This window comes from Lissotriton helveticus, chromosome 4_1 (assembly GCF_964261635.1).
Source record: "Lissotriton helveticus chromosome 4_1, aLisHel1.1, whole genome shotgun sequence".
Lineage (NCBI taxonomy): Eukaryota > Metazoa > Chordata > Amphibia > Caudata > Salamandridae > Lissotriton > Lissotriton helveticus.
In genome coordinates this window covers 1,536,414,930-1,536,431,767 of record NC_136063.1, presented here as the reverse complement: position 1 = coordinate 1,536,431,767, position 16,838 = coordinate 1,536,414,930, and positions in this window count along the sequence as shown.

Here is a 16,838-nt window from a genome sequence, read left to right as displayed (position 1 = left end):
TCCTGTTTGGACGCCATTTTGAAGTCAGATAAACTCCATGTATTTCATGTTATCTTTCATCCATCCTTTATATATCATAGTGGCCTGAGGAAGAAATTGGTCCTATTGAGCATAGGTATCTATGTCTATTTGAGCTTTTCTGTCCCTCCTATTATCTCCTATCCATATGCCCATTAATCAAACAACTCTATGTGCCACAGAAACACTGCGTCAACAGAATTTATTTTATTTACAAGTGTTTTTAATTTGTGTTTATGGTATTTGAGTATTAATAGTGTGTTGCAAGAATTGGGTTACAACAAGATCTTTTAATGAGATAACAAAAGAGGTGAATTGTGCATTAAATGTGAAATTGTGTTACTATATACATGAATAATTTTTACATATAAAGAATATGTTTTAACTGAGAGTAATAAAAAAATTAATGTATTTCATATACGCAGTAACACTTGTTGTAATTCTTTAGAACTCTGAATAATTATCTGAATTCAGACCTCTTTCATGTCTTATTCAGTTGATTAGTGCATCGTCTGTTCCTTGTCCATAAGCAGGCTCATTACTCCAGTTAAGTCAAAACACAAAAGGGAAAAACCTTTTTGTTCAAAATAAACGTCTGTTCTTGTTTTAATTTTCTGCAAGCTGACTGAATGTCTCCTGTGTGCAAAATTGCAAGACATCTTCTATTGTGTGTTGCTTCAGCTATAAACAAATGTTCAATTTTTTTGCTGAATATTGTCAGTGTCTGTGACACCGTGATATAATATTTGTACAAGTGAACCTTGCAGCAGGCTTGCATTCCATGCTAAGGGACTCAAAGTTACAAACAAAGCTTCAAAATGTCCTAATGCTTTAGATTAGAGCATTGTATTTAGCTTGGCAATGCAAATGTGTTTTTTAAGCAAGTAAGCCCCATTTGCACCAGAGATGTTTCGTATATAACCTCTCCATAAAGTGGGCATGGAAGAAAGAAAAAATGATTGATGGAAAAAACGCTTTCTTTCGTAAAACGGTATTTCAGAACATACACTCACTGTTGGTATACTTGGAAAAAAGTGGAATCCCACAGTCAGAAAAGAAAATCTGTGTTTATTGGGAACCTAGCAATGCAGCTTTTCAAACAGTTTAGTGAAGACATTATGGCCCAAATTTACTGTTAGATGAATTGAAAGCACTGTGTCAAAAATTTGTGCAAGGCATTGTATGAAGGATAGAAAATTGTCCAGCATCGGTTGTAGCAAGAGTAAGAGGAATTCGCACAATAGCTGGCTGCTCTGCAACACACATACTCTCACGCTGTGGCCAAAAGGTGAGTCTGCACGGACTAGCTGAAGCTTTGAACTAGAGGTGCGCACTCCTATACAAATTCCTATGTGTAGACCCCAGCACAGGGATCAGACACATAAAATGTGTGCTTTAGGGAAAGCACTTATTACATGGGAGTAAATGTGGCAAAATACTGCTTGACCCCTTATTTTTAGAGTTTTCTATAGCGCGAACCAGACTCAAGATAGGGTAACAGAGCGCTTTACAAAGTGAACAGGGAGAAAAAAAAAGACAAATGTTATCAACAAATCCGATCAACACAAATGCAAAATAAGTAACAAGTACATAATAAAGTTCAGGGGATAAAGGCAGAAATAGAGAACAGCTCTCCGATAGGGAGTCAAATCGTGATTGAAGAAGTCTTATATTTGAGATGAAGTTTGAAGCTGGCTTGGTAAGTGTGCGGAATTTACGGTAGGAGTTTGCTCATCAGGAATGATTTAGCTTCCTTTTTGAAGAGGAACGTTGAGGTGATTTTACTGATGAATGGCGGAAGCTAGTTCCAGATTCTTGGCGCCACTCCAGAGAAGGCTCTGTTGGAGATTTTGGTCTTGTAGAACCTTGCGGGTTTCAGGAGTAGGTTATCTGTGGTCCTGGAATGTCTGTTTCCTCCAGATAGAGTACGTTTTTGGGCTAGGAACTGCGGGGTATTGTGGTGTAACGCCTTATGGGTAAAACTGAATACGGGCTTCATAGGCAAGCCAGTTGAGTGCCTTCAGGTGTGGTGATATGTGATCAAATTTCCTTGATCCTGAAATGAGTCTAGCTGCGGCGTTGAGACAGAGTTTTAGCTGTGCGGTAGAGGTTTTAGGAAGCCCAGCGAGGGTGGAGCAACTGTACTCTAGCCTTGAGATGACTAAGGCCTGAACTGCAGTTTTGAGGTCAGGGATCTCGATAAAAGGATTCATTTTTCTTAGATAATCCAGGTGAAAGCGGGCATTTTCAGCCATCAAGTTAATGTGAGCTTGCATGTTAAGATTCTTATCCAGAGTGACCCCAAGTGATATTGTGGAGTCCACCAACGTTGGGGTGCAATTCAAGGCAGTGATCATTTTGGTCCATTCCTTAAGTTCTTGTCAGTTATTGGGGGGCGGGGGGGGGATTAAGAGAAATTCCGTTTTTTGTGCATTTAACTTGAGGAAGTTGGTCGTTAGCCATTGTACGTTTTTTTCAAGAGCTAGATTCATTAACTTTATCTCTTCAATGGAGGTGATTATGATGTAAAGTTGGGTGTCGTCCGCGTACATGTGGTAGGAGATGCTTGCCTGCTGTAGTGGATCAGTGAGTGGTTCAACATATAAATTGAATAGAGTGGGAGACAAGGTAGAGCTTTGAGGTACTCCTAGTAGGTTAGGAGAGGATGGGGAAATGATCTTGTTGGTCATGAATGATTGTGTTCTATTCTCCAGAAAGGATTTGAACCATAGAAGGACTGTGTCAGAGAAGCCCATCCTGTCTTCTAGTCTTCTTAGCAGTTTGTCGTGGTTGACCGTATCGAAGGCTGAAGAGAGGTCAAGCAAGACTAGTAAGCATGTTTCATTGCGGTCAAGAGCTGACAGGGTGTCGTCTACTATATGTAGGATGGCTGTTTCAGTGCTATGGCCAGGTCTGAAGCCAGATTGGTGTTTGTTCAGTAAATTGAAATTTGTGATGTGTGACTTCAGTTGTTGTTGAACACATTTTTCCAGGACCTTAGCTGGCATAGAGATGTTAGTTATTGGTCGGAAGTTGTTGGAGTCGGAGTTGCTAGCTGTCGGTTTTTTTAGGATAGGAGTAACTTGACCAGATTTTAGGCAGTCAGGGATGTGACCTTGTGAGAGCGAGGCATTTATGATCTTGGTCCAGAGAGATGCTGTGCTACGATAGATGTGGGGTAGGCACTTTGCTGGGACACGGTTGTTGAAGTGGCCGTTGAGTTTAGTAGTTGTCAGAATTTTGATGATATCATCGATATCATAGCATTTGAAGTTGACGCAGTTAGAATTGTTTTTGGGTAAAGATCGCTTATTTAGTACCAAGTTGTTAGTATAACTGATCATAGGGGTGGATAAGTTGGTTGCAGCCATTTTGAGTTCAAGTTGGAGGGAATTTGTTTTTGCCGTGAAGAATGAGGAAAATTCGTCACTACTTAACTGTGAGGCTGATGTTAAGAGTGAAGATTTGGCTAGTTTGATCGATTGTTGATTCAGAATTTCGAAGAGCTTTCTAGGTCTATTTTTAGCATTATCTTGTTCTGATTTGAAGAATTCATTTTTTGATCTTAGAATACTTTTATTGTAAGATTTTCTTGCTTTTCGGAGTAGTTTCAACTGGGGGGAGGGGTGAAGCCTCCATTTCCGTTCCGTTGATCTGAGTTTGTGTCTCTCCTCATTCAGGGCTTCACTGAATCATGGGTTTTTGTCCTTGTGAGGTATTCTTTTGAGTTTTGGCGGTGCAGCTTGGTTGAATATTTTCGTCATGTGGAGTTATAATGCTCAGTGAGGGCAATAACGTCACCTATGTTGTTGGGGGGATTAGAGCCTGCTCACATTGTGAGGCTAGCTTGATCCAGTTGGACAAAGCTAAATAATGCTATAATAGTAAATCAGGCTTTGAACCAAATCCTAAGGTTTTTGTGCTGGCCCACTGTTGGAAACTGAGGGGTATAATTACAAGAATTGCCGCTAAGCAGAGTTATCTTTGTTCAGCGCCAATTTGTTTTACGCCTTGTATCATCGAAAACTATTGCCATGCTACCTATGCCGAAATTATCTGAAGACTTTCTGGTCCACAGTATGTGGGAATATATGACTTGACAGGAAATTATGAGAACGCACTTCCACAAGGCAATTACAGGACTTTTGTTGGGAATTTGATTCCTATTCATTCTTTTAATGTTCATAATTGCTAAGGTATTAATTATTAAGATTATGATTTTATCCATATGATTTGCAGAATAGTATCACAGAATGCTAAGAATTATAAAATACGAGTAATTGTTTGTGAACTGATTCTAGGAGCTCAGGGCATGGCCATTCGGGACCCTCTCCTGATGTCACTCTTTCCCTGGGTGCATTTTGCCATGTTGAGATGGTTTCCATCAATGCCCACGGCCCGGGTCCGCCATTTTGTGGATTCTTGTCATTTCCTTTGGTCCCTTGGATTCCATCCTGCTGACCTTCAGACATTTCTCTTACGCTGGACTGCCTTATCTCTTTCTCCCCCTCAGGTCCCCCTCTCTCCTCTCACCAATCTCAGCCTCCAACTCTTCTCCCCCACATACCGCTCTCTACCCCTTTTTATTTAAATTTTTAAATTTCTCTTTCACTCTGTAAATATGTGATATATACTTGTCCAAGCCGAATCGCTGGTAAAATGTAATCCTGAGCAAATCTACTATTTGTATATATATGTATATAGATATAACTCTAACCACTAGTATATGTAGCAGACCTTTGTACTCACTACCATTCCTATGTGATTCTTAGCGTTTATCCATTTGTATCTCTTCCTTGAGGGACTTTACAACTTGTACATTTGCAATTTTTTCTATTTGTATTTTTTCCCTGTATGACTTTGCAACTTGTACATTTGCAATTTTTTTTCCTGTTTGTATCTTTTATGTAACTCATGTAATCCTAAGTCCTTATGTGTCTCAACTGGTTCTTTTGTAAAGCGCTCTGACACCTTCGGGTAATGTTCGCGCTATAGAAAATCACATTAAACAAATAAATACATGTTATCTTTCCTCTGTATGAGTAAAGGGCCTCTCTCATAGGTCTTTCGAACCTCTTCCTTCTTGTAGGTACAACTCAGAATACGGGCTAAAATAACTGCCTGTTTTCATTTTCTCTGTAAAATGAGCAGCCTCCTCTGCGACCAAAGAAATCTTCCAGGTGTAAATTCCAAAATAGCAGGGTTATCACAACAAAGGAAACAGACTCCCACAACATTTCCTCAATCAAGGGGCATTTTTCAAACACATGTTTGTGCAATACAAAACCATCGATGACTTGCATGGCAACAAGGCATGAGTTAGAAAGAGTCAACCATAAATGTACCTCTTCAGCAATAGGGGTTTTCTGAAGAGGTTGAGCAACATTTTGCATCATTTATATATTCAACAGAATTAATTAAATGTATCAGCAGCACTATAAGCCCGCCATTTATCAGATCAGTGTGTGGCATGGCTATTAGGCAAAGATGAAAACCAACAAAGAAATATGTGATAGTGTGGAATTCTAGTGGTCAGACACCGTGAGTGAAATGCTAGGTTCACAAATGACATATTAAACACCAGAGAAGGGAAGTGTTCCTTTATTTTGGATTCAGGTTACTCATCTAGACTGTCTCGTTTTTAGTGTAATTTATGGTGTCAAAATTACTGTAGATAAAATATGGATATTGCAAGGTAAAGGTCAAGTAACTGGAACATCTGTTTTCTCCACCCTCCTCTGCAGTGCCAGTAGCAATGCTAAATATGCTAGAGGGAAGATGGTCATTTGAATATATTTTGGACTGCCAGTAATGTTTAATATATGTATGATATTATATTCAATGTACACAAGTAAATAGAGCAATCACCTAAGTATGCAATTTCTTTAACACAAAAACCTGTTACTTCAGTTTAAAACATCCAAATGTCTTAAGGAACCTAAGAAGTAAAACGTACAAAATGAAATAGCAGCACTTCTTTCCACTGCCAAGCACATAGTTCATTAATGTGATATATTCCATATTTGATCACTATAAACTATGTCCTTATACGCTCCCTGATGTCTCACATTTTCTTTTGATGATGTGGAAAGTTGCACACACATTACTTTCCTTATCACTCTTATAGCTTTTTGACTCCAGTCTGGTGGTCAAGGAGTAGCCAGAAGTTCAACATCTCGTTGTAACTTTTGAAACATGATGGTACCTCTGTATAGGAATTTCTAAATGATTTACTGAACATTATAATTACAACTCTTTGTACCTTGCCATTTTGCATAATATTGAGATTTCATTCACATAAAAATCCTATTGCAGCAGCATGAGAACAATGCAAACAAACGGAACTCGAGTGACTGTTGTTCTCACCACACACAATTTTACACAATTTCTTTAGTGCAAAATGTATCGAAAATTGACGGGGGGATTCATTTCATGCTAAAATATTACTCAAAAGACATTTTGAATAATAGCAAGTAATTGTCCTAAATGTTTGTGGCATTCCACATAATTTCCGTGAAGGAAATTAGCATTAATCTTGCCCAGGCCTCCTTGCTCCATGGAAAACCTCTGGTAGGATAAATGTAACACTAATGACCTCATCCTCTTAGGGTTGGCAGTCCCTTTTGGGAGACAACTGGGTATTTGGGCTTGACTCTGGATAAAAAATTGTGAACACAAATTTCATAAATTAAAAGCTAGTCAAATTAGTTCTGGAAAATACTGCAAACCTCAGAATTTTACAACTTGAAATGGGGGAAAGTGTGTAGTTATTGTGTTATACCCATTCTGAGATGCACAGCATGGAATAGAGGTAATACCACATTTGGGTAAATACCACAATCTGCAGTATTTGTATTTATCAGCTGTAGTATTAGCACCTTACATGCGGGCTTCGTGACAATAAGACTTTTATGGAATAACCCTAAATGTGACAAATGATTTCAGAAAATACTAGCAAGCTCCAACAATGTTGAACCATCCCTAGCCCACAGGAACAGTATGAAAGCCAGAACTGAGTCCGTAGTAGGTCTCAAGGATCAGCAATGCTGGTATCTGGAACACAAACAAGTACTTCATTCTAGGATACAGGGTATGTACAGTCAGTTCTGCCATTTTCGCGAGTGTGTGCTGTCAAACATGTCCTGATGATATTCATACACATATCTATATCTACCTCTTGGATCTAAATGGATAACATATGCTGTCTTATATTGAGTGAAACCATGACAAAAAAATGCACATACATTATTCCGATTAGTATTTAATATAAATCATTTTGATCGAGATTTTCTTTCGTAAAAAGGTATTTCAGAACATACCTTCGCTGTTGGTATAATTGGAAAAAAGTGGAATCCCACAGTCAGAAAAGAAAATCTGTGTTTATTGAGAACCTAGCAATGCAGGTTTTCAAACAGTTTAGTGAAGACATTATGGCCCAAATTTACTGTTGGATGTAATAAAAGCACTATGTCAAAAATTTGAGCATGGCATGGTATGAAGGATAGAAAATAGTACAGCATCAGATGTAGCAAGAGTCACATGCCAATTCAATCATAAGTGGAATTCGCGCTATAGCTGGCTGCTCTGCAACACACACACCCTCATGCTGTGGCCAACAGGTGACTCTGCACGGACTGCCTGAAGCTTTGAACTAGAGGTGCGCACTCCAATACAAATTCCTATGTGCAGACACCAGCACAGGGATCAGACACATAAAATGTGTGCTTTAGGGAAAGCACATATTACATGGAAGTAAGGGGCATATTACCAAGCAATAGCGATAATTATCGCTATTGCTTGGTTAGAGAAAAAAATGTACCGCTGAGCTGCGGCGATTTTTATCGCAGATAAACCTTGGTATTACCAAGGTTTATCGCAAATGCGATAAAAACCGGCCGCAATGCATGAATATCGCTGAAAAGTCAGCGATATTCATGCATTACCGAGCTAATGCTCTTAGCCATGTTATCCACCTCCCATTGGATAACATGGCTAAGAACTGCTCAGGGCAGGTGTTAACTTTTGGAGATATTCGCACTTAGCGCGAGTATCTCCAAAAGTTGGTAATAGGAGATAGCGATGTTAGCGACTGTTTCCAGTCGCTAACATCTTGGCACGCCCACTTTGCATGTCATTAGTGATAAATATCACTGACATGCAAAGTGGGGCCCAAGATGGTCACTATCTCCTACTAGCTGTCGCTAACTGGTGTTAGCGACAGCTAGGTAATAGGGAGATAATTTTATCTCCGCTTTCTTGCCTTTTAAAGCCAAAAAAGTGGAGATAAACCCCCTTGATAATATGCCTCTCAATGTGGCAAAATACTGCTTGACCCCTTGCACTTACCTGCTTTTCTTTGTTGTTAGGATATGGGAAAAAGCTAAATAATGCTATGATAGTAAATCTGGCTTTGAACCAAATCCTAAGGGTTTTGTGCTGACCCACTGTTGGAAACTGAGGGGTATAATTACAAGAATTGCCGCTAAGCAGAGTTATCGCTGCTTAGCGCCAATTTGAATTACGCCATGTATCACCGAAAACTATTGCCATGCTACGTCCGTATATGGGGATAGGGTCAGACCACGGTAGCAAAAGATGCCACAAACAGTAGCGTCACAGAGATAAAAATCTTAAAGATAACATGAAAAAAGTGACGCCCACCCAATTAGCAGCCAGAAAACTCACGTTAGTCACTTTATTTCATGTTTTGCGGTTAAAACCCCCCACAAAAAAACAGGAAATACACAAAAATATATATAATACCTGAAAGCAAAATGAAGCTTCCTGGACCCAGTCCAGCAGCAGACAAGAACCCCCCAGACCCTCCTAACAGCCAGGATGACCAGCCAGAGTCCGAGGTGAAGAGGAAGATAAGATTCAGTGAACAGGAAAATTACATCCTGATTGCGGAGGTGATGGAGAATCAACACTAGCTCTTTGTCGACTCCAGGATGTCATTGGGGACCAAAAATGCCATTTGGCAGTCCATTGTCAGCAAGGTGAACGCAATAGCAGAAGTCAAGAGAACAGTAGCTGACTGTAGGAAGAGCTGGCATGATTCCAATGTGAAACTGACCAAGAATCGACAGGCAGCACTGCAGACCAGAGGTCCTACACCACAGGAGGAGCTAGATGACTTGGAGGAACAGGTGTCTGCAGTCACCTGTGAGGAGCTGTTGGTTGAAGTCGAAGGACAGGATAGTGCTGACTATGACCAGCTGCATCAGGAACAGGGTAAGCAACAAACAGGGACACGAAGGAGGGGTGTGGAGGTGGAGGAGTAATGTTGCTTCTGTCCATCTAAATATGTCTCAGGCCCACCCACACTGCGTGCAAATCAAATTCTAGATACATAGGTACTTGGGGGTACATTGACATGTCACTTGAGCTGTTGGCAACATAATCAAATATGTCAAAAGACACATAATAGTGCTGTAAGTGACTTGTAATTCAGCACACATGCATATATATATAATGACAATTAACCACTCATGTGTCTCCTAACTCTAGGCTATATTAACAAGCAAATGGGCATATTCACTAGAGAAGTGGCAGAGCGGTGCGTTAGCCTCCTTGACTTAACATCACGCTCCTCCGCTTCTGAAACGCAGGGCTGTACCATATTTACAACAATACGATGCAGCTCTGCGTGTCTCCTGTGCTGGCGCAAACGTTAGCAGCCTAGCGCCAATGCAGGCACCCTTTCACCGTAGTGCAAGCTGGTCTGCATTGAGGGGAAGATTGCTAATGTGCAGAAATGTCTCCCTTCCTCGACATAAACAACCAATGGCCTTTTGCTGTACCTATGTGTGCTGCACAATGCATCACACTTGGAAACAGCAAAAACGAGGAGAGATAAATATTTTATCCTTGATTAGCCTGTTTAAGAACATGTTTTCCCTGGCCTTAATTTTGGCATTGACTCCCATTTAAGCTGCCCTTGTAAATATGGGGCATTACCAAAAACACCGGTTTTGAGGTGGCACACCAAATGCAATACACATTGCCCTCCCCTTCCCCCTAAGTACAGCGTGAAAGGGTGCCTCAAATACGATGCAGTGTTAAGCTACGCTCAGTGGCTGAACGCTGAAGGCGAAGCACATATTGCCACAGGAAAATCAGTCAGAATGATGTTCTTGTGATGTTAGTGGCTTGTAAATATTTACCACAGTTACTGAGCGTTGGGTGAGCCCACTTGGCTCAACACAGCCCTCTGCCACTTTTAAAACACAGCACTTCACCGTATGTATAACAATATGTCTCAGTCCTGTGTCACAACATTCACTGGTGATCAATGTAGTCGCCTAGCACAAAAGCAGACACTTATGCACAATGGTGCAAGAGCATCTGCATTGGGGCTAGCCAGCTACATGTATTGCATGTGTATGCCGAAAGTCCATGCCTCAGCATAATGTAGTAAATAAGGATGAGCAACGCTTCAGAGAAGGGGCTGAGTACAGTGTCAAGCCAAAAAGGCTAGCACTGCATTACGTTACAGGTTTGTACTTGTGAGACCTGATACATAATGAAAGTGCACCTCCCTTACAATGTTTTGCTAATCCACATCAAGTAGGTAAACACTTCCTTGTAAATATTGTGAAGCATGCTTTCCCTCAGTAAACCAAAAGTATAGATGGTCCTTTTGCAATAGTGCCTTGGAAATATGCCACAAGCAATTGTAATGGCTTAACGGCGGCTTTTATTTGTGCAGCTGAATGAAGCACACTTAACCACATCTAAAAATGTTGGAGTGCACTTATTAAAGTAGACTCACCCCTGTTGCCCACATCAAAAGCTGCACTGTCCTTGCAAGCACCCAGTGTCAATGATGTGCATATTCCATATTATCAAATATTAGCATACTGGAGGGCCAATGTGCTGTTTACCTTTGAATAAAAGGGATATGCATTTCAAAGTACAGTGTTAGGCATCAGCATCAAAGGAATGTGTACACTAAAATCTCAACATGCCTGTTCTGTTGCAATGCTCCTAGAACCACGCATTCCCTTTTATGTGCATGGTAAGTGAAGTTTGAGAATTGGCCTCATTCCCAATGTGGCAATACATGCAATTTGGCTACACGTTGCCTTGACATTATTCCTCAAAATGCAGTCATTCACACCAAGGTATCTTCTTGTGTTGTTCAGTTAGTAGTATGTCATTGTCATTATGGTACTGGTTTTTGGCGGTCCAAGACACATTGACATGCATGGAAACTGGCCCTTAGGTAAAGTTAACAGTTGTAGTGAACAAATGCATAGCTAGGGATGTCTGTAAACACCCTTCCAGTAACAAGTGCATCCAATTACCCTGAGCCCAACAGTATTTATCATCCATATGCCCTCCCCGTGAGGTCCAACAAAGGTCTGCAGTGCATCAATGCAACAATCTTGGAAGCCTGCCTCAAGTCCTATGTCCTCCTGCTTGTATTATTTTAACATTGGCACTGCAGCAAAGTGCAAGGGTGTCTGGATAGAGGGAATGATTATGAATGAAGAGGAAGGCGTTCCTCCCTGTGCATCAACATCCATTAATGGATCAGGCGTGCCAGCCATCAAGCAAAATGGACGCACACTAACACGGCTCTGGCAGCACTCGTCCGATAACATCATAATCCGTCCACTAATCGGGAGCTGCGTGGGCCAATGCTGCTTGCAGCACTATCAGAACTCATTCGGAATGACTGGAACCTAAAATTGGCTAAATCGAGTAAATACTGGTTGAGAGCCACCTAAGTGCGACATACAGAGGCCCTGTGGAGAGGCCTGGTGCAATAAGATGACACACATGAACGCCCTGTACTCAGATGCTGGTAGTAGCGGAATCGGCGGATTGAGAGCACTAGCACTGTTTCCAGTCCTCGCCCTGCGCAGCATACATTGAAGATTTGGTGGCCCTACATATATGGGAGCTGAGGTCAGATGGTGGCGCAGGCGATCTGAAGGAGGGGCACCTCCATAGCGCTGTTTGTCAGAGCGCGGAGGTGGAGACAATGAGCAAGATCTACCACTGGAATAAGCTGCTAGTCACAGCGGACCCCGAACCCAGAGCCGGAATGGGAAACTGGCTAGCAGTTTGTGCCAGCTCCGTGTCGTCACTGGTGCAGGATCCTGCTGAGCTGAATTGCGGCGTCTGCAGGGCTGGAGACCACCACAATCGAGACTAAGGAGCGGGGGAGTGCAGATCGGTAACACCATCAGCTGCCACCCTGAACTGATTAACTCCCCTGTCTGCGGTGGCCGCGGGATCCGACTTGCCAGACAGATCGAGGTGCTCTGTAGTGGGAAGAAGGGGTCGAAACACTGGTGCAATTGCCAGACTCAGAGTGACCGCAGATTGGGGGTCACTCCAGCCAACCAGTGGAGAGGCCTGCACAGGGACGTCAGAAGTCTGATTGGGATCATATTCAGGTATGGAGGTTGGGAGTTGCACTGCCCCCCGCAGCACATAATGACCCAATAACTTGTGCGCTCCAGACTGCAGACCTTTTGAAAATTCAGGGAACCCACAAGCAGGAAACATTCTTGAGAACAAGCGTGGGGCTGCGACATAACAGAGGAGCACAGGAGGTGTGCTTGATCAACCCCCCCCCCTGTCTCGGTGAAAACCGATAGGGCGACGATGGCCCGACGATGACTTGTGCCCTGGGAAGGTGGCGGGGAGTAGCCGCCCGGGGCTGGTAGCCCACACTGCCCCGGTACACATTGAGGTCCAAGATGGCCGGAGGAAGAGGTGGCAAACCAACGCTACAGACGAAGCTAGAGAAGTATGCCTTGCAAAAGGGATCGGGCACACAAGAGAAAGATGTGGAGGAAGTGCCCGGGAAACAACATTGGCCAGATCAATCAATCATACCACTTGTATAGCGCGCTACTCACCCGGGAGGGTCTCAAGGCGCTTGGGGGAGGGGGTCCGCTACTACTCGAACAGCCAGGTCTTGAGTTGTCTCCTGAAGGCGAGATGGTCCTGGGTCAGCCGAAGGTGGATGGGGAGGGAGTTCCATGTCTTGGCCGCCAGGTAGGAGAAGGATCTGCCTCCAGCGGTTGCTCTTCGGATGCGTGGTATGGCGGCGAGGGCGAGGCTAGTAGACCGTAGCTGGCGGGTGGGCGTGTAGAAGGTCAGGCGGTTGTTGAGGTACTTCGGGCCCAGGTCGTGGAGAGACTTGTGTGCGTGGGTGAGGAGCCTGAACGTGATCCTCTTGTTGACGGGGAGCCAGTGCAGGTCCTTCAGGTGGCCGGAGATGTGGCTGCATCGGGGGATGTCCAGGATGAGTCGGGCGGAGGCGTTCTGGATGCGCTGGAGTCTTTTCTGTAGCTTGGCTATGGTTCCGGCGTAGAGGGTGTTTCCGTAGTCCAATCGGCTGGTGACGAGGGCCTGGGTGACCGTCTTCCTGGTTTCGGTCGGGATCCATCGGAAGTTCTTGCGAAGCATGCGTAGGGTGTGAAAGCATGATGAGGAGACGGCGTTGACTTGTCTGGTCATCGAGAGGGAGGAGTCCAGGATGAAGCCCATGTTGCGTGCGTGGTCTGTTGGCTTGGGAGCGGTGCCCAGGGCTGGGGGCCACCAGGAGTCGTCCCAGGCAGAGGGTGATGGCCCCAGGATGAGGACTTCCGTCTTGTCTGAGTTCAGTTTCAGGCGGCTGTTCTTCATCCAATCGGCGACGTCTTTCATCCCTTCGTGTAGGCTGGTTCTGGTGGTGTCGGGGTCGCTGGTGAGGGAGAGGATCAGCTGGGTGTCATCGGCGTAGGAGATGATGTTGAGGTTGTGTTGGCGTGCAATGGCGGCAAGAGGTCTCATGTAGACGTTGAAGAGGGTGGGGCTGAGTGATGATCCTTGCAGAACGCCGCAGATGACTTCGGTGGCCTCGGATCGAAACGGGGGGAGGCGGACTCTCTGTGTTCTTCCGGCGAGGAACGAGACGATCCACTCCAGTGCCTTCACTTGAATGCCGATGTTGCTGAGGCGCTGTATTAGGGTGCGGTGGCAGACAGTGTCGAACGCTGCGGAGAGGTCCAGGAGGATGAGTGCCGCTGTTTTCCCGTTGTCGAGCAGGGTGTCGTCGGTTGCTGCGATGAGGGCGGTCTCGGTGCTGTGGTTGGCTCTGAAACAGGAATGCGAGGGGTCGAGGGATCCGTTCGTCTCGAGGAAGGCGGCAAGCTGTCTGTTGACGATCTTCTCGATGACTTTGGCAGGAAAAGGAAGGAGCGATATGGGGCGGACGTTTTTGAGGTCGGTGGGGTCCGCTGTTGGTTTCTTCAGTAGGGCGCTGAGCTCGGCATGCTTCCAGCTCTCCGGGAAGGTGGCGGTGTTGAAGGAGGTGTTGATGACATCTCGGAGTTGGGGTGCGATGGTGGAGTTGGCCTTGTTGAAGACGTGGTGGGGGCAGGGGGCAGTCGGAGATCCGGAGTGGATCGTGTTCATCGTGCGGGCTGTGTCTTCGGTGGTCACTGTGGTCCAGGTGCGGAGGGTGGTGGTGGGGGGCGTTGGTTCGGCGGTTGGGTGCGTGGGTGGTGCGCCGAAGCTGTTGTGGATGTCGGCAATCTTGCGGTGGAAGAACGAGGCGAGGGAGTCGCAGAGATCTTGTGAGGGAGTGATGTCGTTGTTGCCGGTGCTGGGGTTGGAGAACTCCTTGACGATGGTGAAGAGTTCCTTGCTGTCGTGGGCGTTGTTGTCCAGTCGTTCCTTCAGTGATTTCTTCTTGGGGGTGCGGATGAGCTGGTGGTGCTTGCGGGTGGCGTGTTTGAGGGCGGTTATGTTGTCAGTGGTCCGGTCGAGGAGCCAGGCTTTCTCGAGGGTGCAGCAGGTCTTCTTGGAGTCCTTGAGTTCGTCGGTGAACCAGGAGGCCTTCTTGCTTCTGGGTCTGCTGGGAGGGTTTTTCAGTGGCGCGAGGTCATCGGCGCAGGCGGTCAGCCACTGGGTGAGGTTGAGGGCTGCTTCGTTGGGGTCCGTTGTGCTGGTGGGTGGGTTCTAGCTGAGGGAGGTGTTGAGCTGGTCGGCGGTGATCTTGCTCCAGCTTCTGTGAGGAACCTGTTACGGGTGGTGGTGGGTTGTGGTTCTTCTGAAGCTGAAGTGGAAGCAGCTGTGGTCCGTCCAGTGGAGTCCGGTGGAGTGGCTGAAGGTGATGTGCTTGCTGGATGAGAAGACGGGATCAAGCGTGTGGCCGGCGTAGTGGGTGGGGGTGTTGACCAGTTGCTTGAGTCCGAGGTTGGCGAGGTTGTCCAGCAGGGCGGCGGTGTTGCGGTCCTTGTTGTTCTCCAGGTGGAAGTTGAGGTCCCCTAGGAGGATGTAGTCGGTGGAGGGGAGGGCGTGTGGGCTGATGAAGTCCGTGATGTCTTCGCTGAATTGTGTGCGTGGTCCCGGGGGTCTGTAGATGAGGGTGCCTCTGAGGGTCGTCTTTGGGTCGGTGTGAATCTGGAAGTGGAGGTGCTCGGCGGCGGCGAAGGTGTCGTTGGAGTCGGTCGTGATGCGGATGGTGTTCTTGTGGACGATGGCGATGCCTCCTCCGGTCTGGTTGACGCGGTCCCTCCTGGTGATCTTGTACCCGTCCGGGATGGCGATGGCGATGTCGGGCGCTGAGGAGGCATTCAGCCAGGTTTCCGTGAGGAAGGCGACATCAGGTGATGTTGTGTCGAGTAGGTTCCAGAGCTCCACGGCGTGTCTGTGGACGGAGCGGGTGTTGAGCAGGATGCACTTGAGGTTGCTGCTGGTGTTTGGCTTGGCGGGCGCGGTGCAGGTCCGGAGGCAGGTGAACTTGCAGGTACTGCAGGTGAAGGGTCCGTGAGTGCGTTTCGGGGCAGCCCGGCAGCAGGCGGGGTTCCGGCCGGCATTGAGTGCGTTGAGTGTTGCGGCGTCGTAGGTCTGTCGGGTCGTCTTGCATCGGTGGGGGCCAGGGGTTCTGGCACTGGGCGCGGTCCAGGCGCGGACGGGCGCAGACGGGCTTACCTTTGGCGCGCCTTCGGCGCACATTCGGCGCGCCCGCTGCGTGTACGCATGCACTCTGCCATAAATGGAGAGTGGGGGGGGTGAAGCGAGGGAGGGGCAGCTGGGAGGTGGGAGCGGGGTGGCGAGTGGGGGGGAGGGGTGATGAGATGCGGAGGGAGCGAGGGTGGGGCCGCGGGGAAGCAGCGGCAGGGAGCGGGGTGGGTCAGGGGAACAGGGGGTGAGTACAGTGATAACACAAAAAACAATAGGAACAGCAACAGAGTTTATGGCACAAAAAACAAACGCAGAGCTAAGTTACAAGGGGCAGGGGATCGACGGAGCAGACAGCAACACGAGGCAACGCAGCAAAGCAGGACACGAGTCCAGACGGCACACCTTGGCGGCTTGAGAGAGCGGGCAAGAGCAGGGGGCCACTCCACACAGGGGCAGAGACTCGGCTTGGCAGCGGTGGCGGGGGGAGCGATCGGGTCCGACCAGGGCTGGTCGGTCGGTCGCAGCTCCTCGTCCCGCGTGCCGGGCTTAAGTACTACTTAGTGGGAGGGAGGGCCAGCTGGGAGGTGGGAGCGGGGTGGCGAGTGGGGGGGGAGCGGTGATGAGATGCGGAGGGAGCGAGGGTGGGGCCGCGGAGAAGCTGCGGCAGGGAGCGGGGTGGGTCAGGGGAACAGGGGGTGAGTACAGTGATAACACAAAAAACAATAGGAACAGCAACAGATTTTAGGGCACAAAAAACAAAGGCAGAGCTAAGTTACAAGGGGCAGGGGATCGACGGAGCAGACAGCAACACGAGGCAACGCAGCAAAGCAGGACACGAGTCCAGACGGCAAACCTTGGCGGCCCGAGAGAGCGGGCAAGAGCAGGGGGCCACTCCACACAGGGGC